The sequence below is a fragment of the Petromyzon marinus genome, chromosome 6 (assembly GCF_048934315.1).
Source record: "Petromyzon marinus isolate PM22_M1 ecotype Great Lakes invasive population chromosome 6, UKy_Petmar_22M1.pri1.0, whole genome shotgun sequence".
NCBI lineage: Eukaryota > Metazoa > Chordata > Hyperoartia > Petromyzontiformes > Petromyzontidae > Petromyzon > Petromyzon marinus.
Genome location: NC_133672.1, coordinates 782,868 through 787,915, shown reverse-complemented (window position 1 = coordinate 787,915; position 5,048 = coordinate 782,868). Strand labels below are relative to the sequence as shown.

The 5,048-nt window shown below is 53.4% G+C and overlaps 1 long non-coding RNA gene across 1 annotated transcript; it reads left to right on the top strand.

The window, feature by feature from the left end:
• Nucleotides 1–285: 285 nt before the first annotated feature.
• Nucleotides 286–4,822, top strand: LOC142922548 (uncharacterized). The gene is made up of 2 exons (XR_012940153.1): nucleotides 286–2,211; nucleotides 3,538–4,822. It is a non-coding gene; the product is annotated as an uncharacterized LOC142922548 (long non-coding RNA).
• The last annotated feature ends 226 nt before the right edge of the window (nucleotides 4,823–5,048 follow it).

The following is a 5,048-nucleotide window of genomic DNA, read 5'->3' as shown; positions in this document are numbered from 1 at the left end:
CCATGGGTGGCAGCCGAGGCGCTCCCGCGGAGACTGCGCCCGGGAGGCGAGGAGAGGCTGCCAGCGGACGTGCCATCAACGTCGCCACAAGTTCGTCAAGCCCCGTAATTATCGGCGATGCATCTTTAGGGTGGAAGACGCTCGCAGGCATCGGGCCACCCGCACGCGCGCACGCGCACCTACCACGGTGAATGTCCGCAGATGGCACGCGCACTCACTCACCCATTCACTCACCCACTCAATCACCCATTCACTCACCCATTCGCTCATCCATGCACTCACCCATTCACTCATCCACTCACTCACCTACTCACCCACCCATTCACTCACCCATTCACTCACCCACTCAATCACCCATTCACTCACCCATTCACTTACCCACTCACTCACCCACTCACTCACCCATTCACTCACCCATTCACTCACCCTTTCACTCAACCATTGACTCACCCACTCAATAACCCATTCACTCACCCATTCACTCATCCATGCACTCATCCATTCAATCATCCACTCACTCACCTACTCACTCACCCATTCACTCACCCATTCACTCACCCACTCAATCACCCATTCACTCACCCACTCACTCAACCATTGACTCACCCACTCAATCACCCATTCATTCACCCATTCACTCATCCATGCACTCACCCATTCACTCATCCACTCACTCACCTACTCACTCACCCATTCACTCACCCATTCACTCACCCACTCAATCACCCATTCACTCACCCATTCACTCACCCACTCACTCACCCACTCACTCACCCATGCACTCACCCATTCACTCACCCTTTCACTCAACCATTGACTCACCCACTCAATCACCCATTCACTCACCTATTCACTCACCCATGCACTCACCCACTCACTCACCCACTCACTCACCCATTCACTCACCCATTCACTCACCCATTCACTCATCCTCAATCACCAATTCATTCACCCATTCACTCACCCATGCACTCACCCACTCACTCACCCATTCACTCACTCATTCACTCACCCATTCACTCATCCACTCACTCACCCATTCACTCACCCATTCACTCACCCTTTCACTCAACCATTGACTCACCCACTCAATCACCCATTCACTCACCCATTCACTCAACCATTGACTCATCCTCAATCACCAATTCATTCACCCATTCACTCACCCATGCACTCACCCACTCACTCACCCACTCACTCACCCATTCATTCACCCATGCACTCACCCACTCACCCATTCACTCACCCACTAACTCACGCACGCACTCACGCACGCACGCAGGGACCCATTCACTCACTCACCCACTCATCTACTCACGCACTCACTCAGTAACGCAGTCACGCAGGCATGCACTCACCAAATCACTCACTAATTCACCGATTCACTTACCCACTAATGCACTCATTGACGCATTCATTGACGCACGCACTCACGCACGCACACACGGACGGACGAGCGCCCTCTATAACTCTATGAGCCGTGTGGTCAATCATTTATTTATACCCTATTAAACGTGAATATGGAAACACCACCGAGTCACGTGGACGCCGACACAAAGGCTTGGAGGAGCTCACGGGTTCGGAGATTTCCGAAAACTTTCCCTTTCATCATCTGGAGGGAAAGAAAACAACAACAACAACAAGAGAGCTGCTTCTGCTGCTGCCGCTCCGCCACTGCCGCTGAGACACAGAGACGGTGCCCCCCACGCTCTTAATTCACTTTCCCGCATTGAAAAACACCCCCTCCCCCTACTAAACATCTGGGCACTTCACCGAGCAAACTGGGAACCGGTTTCGACACGGTGTCTCATCACCAGAGTAGTCGGGGCTTGCTGGAATCCTCATGCCGGTGAGAGCTGTCTCCGCTCCGACAGGCAGCGCCGTCAAACTCGGACATGGGGTCCGTCTCAGCCCGACGCTAATCTCTATGGAGCCGCGGTGTCCCACGTGTACCCCTGCTGGGTGGACAGAGAGCACGTGTACCCCTGCTGGGTGGACAGAGAGCACGCGTGCCCCTGCTGGGTGGACAGAGAGCACGTGTACCCCTGCTGGGTGGACAGAGAGCACGGGGGGTCGAACTGGCCGCATCCTTTCAGCTGCCGCGCCGGCAGATGGAATCGAAGAGACGACCTCTGGATTACGCGTCCAGTGCGCTCACCATTCGGTTATGACATCACTGTGGCAGCTACCTTCATATCTCAGCTGAAAAAGGTAAATATGTCACGGTTATTGCTGTAACAGTTCCTATTCCAGATTTAAGAGCTTATTGGCTCACAGGGTAATTCAATATAAACTGAAACTGAACTGAATTATTCGTGGCGAGCATCAGGAATCGGGTTTTACCGGTTTTCATACAGTTACCGGTAACCCAAACAAGGGCTTTAACAACCCTCCCACGTGTGTACCTCTCCAGCCAGGCGGCTTGCCAGCAGTGGAGCGGAGGGCTCGCCATCCCAAGTTTATCAGTTCATGTCCTGGTTGCGGGTTAACTTAGGGGCCGTCCACAAATGACGTCACGCGATTTTGGCCGATTTTTGGCCTCCCCCCCTCCCACCTCGTCACAAAAAGTCAGACCCCCCCCCTCTAATATGACGTCACAAAGCTCTGCCCCCTACCAAAACCATATTTCCATTTTGAAAATAAAACATGCTTCAAATAACTTTAAACTATTGTCATTGTAGTGCGTATTCAATGTGGCAATGCACTCTGATGTTGTAGGAGAAAACACGTATTGAAAAAGAGGCGTTGGAAAGCTTAAATTTAGTATGCAATTCACTTGTAACTATATTCAACGTCTAACTAAAACTGCAGATGTTCAGAATATTAAATTGAAATTCTTTTATTATTATTATTATTATAAAATATTAAAAGTAATTCTAACTATAAAAAAACTTGAAACTTTGTAGTAGAACGAAGCAAATTGGAGAGTACAATGATAACAATCACATTCATTTCACAGAATGAAAATCCCTGGCAGAATCATTATAATCAAAATGTTTAATAAAAATAATTCAAAAAATGTACAAAACTTATGCTTCTCCATTCTCCCATGCAGAAGCAAAATTCTCCTTCATGGAATAAATAAAAGATGACCTTAGTAAATTAAAATAATGAAATAGTTAATAATGAAAATAAAACAAAATTAGTGTTGTTATAACAATTCTATTTAATTAATATTTATTTAAAGTTGCGCATTTTGATATGACGTCACATTTCTCAAACTCCCCCTCCCCCCCTCGTCACACATCGTCACAAATGTCTAACCCCCCTCCCCCCCTCGGTGCGGGACGTCATTTATGGACGGCCTCTTATCCCATCATCCGTCCTATGGTGAAATTTTCGCCGCTGCCATAGGAATGTGGAATGTCCGCCACTGGCTTTGCAGGGCTGTAAACGGGAGATGGTCGCCAATGCCTCAATGCTCGTTTGCGCCACAGCCGCAGCAGCAGGAGCAGCAGCAGGAACTCACTGTGGCCATTACTCGTGTCTCTACTCACCAACTCCTTCTTCCACTGGTGTGCGTCACGCGCGGAACAGCGGGACGCCGTGGAGCAGAGGGACACGCGGCGTGGGCTCTGAGAGGCCCGGGTGGGGCCTCGCCGGGTGGGGCCTCGCCGGGTGGGGCCTCGCCGGGCCAGCTCGCCTGCACCGTCGTCTTCTGGATCGGGCTCGGGAGAAAACACAAAAATCATTCGCACGTGGTTAAGACTGCGGTTCACTGGCAGCAGCAGCAGCAGAGGACTGAGACGTGGAAGGAGGACGAGGTGGATGAGTGGGTCACACAGGGAGGACGAGGTGGGTGAGGGGTCACACAGGGAGGACGAGGTGGGTGAGTGGGTCACAGAGGGAGGACGAGGTGGGTGAGTGGGTCACACAGAGAGGACGAGGTGGATGAGTGGGTCACACAGGGAGGACGAGGTGGGTGAGTGGGTCACAGAGGGAGGACGAGGTGGGTGAGTGGGTCACACAGAGAGGACGAGGTGGATGAGTGGGTCACACAGGGAGGACGAGGTGGGTGAGTGGGTAACAGAGGGAGGACGAGGTGGGTGAGTGGGTCACACAGGGAGGACGAGGTGGGTGAGTGGGTCACACAGGGAGGACGAGGTGAGTGAGTGGGTTACACAGGGAGGACGAGTTGGGTGTGTGGGTCACAGAGGGAGGACGAGGTGGGTGAGTGGGTCACACAGGAAGGACGAGGTGGGTGAGTGGGTCACAGAGGGAGGACGAGGTGGGTGAGTGAGTCACACAGGGAGGACGAGGTGGGTGAGTGGGTCACACAGGGAGGACGAGGTGGGTGAGTGGGTCACACAGGGAGGACGAGGTGGGTGAGTGGGTCACACAGGGAGGACGAGGTGGGTGAGTGGGTCACACAGTAAGGACGAGGTGGGTGAGTGGGTTACACAGGGAGGACGAGGTGGGTGAGTGGGTCACAGAGGGAGGACGAGGTAGGTGAGTGGGTCACAGAAGGAGGACAAGGTGCGTGAGTGGGTCACACAGGGAGGACGAGGTGGGTGAGTGGGTCACACAGGGAGGACGAGGTGGGTGAGTGGGTCACACAGGGAGGACGAGGTGGGTGAGTGGGTCACACAGAGAGGACGAGGTGGGTGAGTGGGTCACACAGGGAGGACGAGGTGAGCCAGTGGGTCACACAGGGAGGACGAGGTGAGCCAGTGGGTCACACATGGGCCCAGTATCATCCAAGGCGTAGCTTGAGATGGGGGCATCAGCAGCAGCAGCAGGGCAGCCAGTCTGCTCGATGCTTATCGCAGTCTCTCTCTCGGTGTCTCCCGCAGGACCGTAAATAAATGATGGCCAAGTGCAAGGCGTGGACAGCTGTTTTTTTTATCGTGAGAGTTCACAACACAGCCTTAGCGGGCTTGGCTTGCCTCATTGTGGGAGGCACGCTTGAGGGAGGGAGGGAGCGAGGGGGCTTCACGGACCTGGGGGTGGGGGGCAGAGTGAAGGGGCCGCTACCTGGAACAGGGAGGAGCCGGGGGGGAGGGCGAAAACAAAACCGCGGTGCGGACGTCCCCCCCCTCGCTGACCCC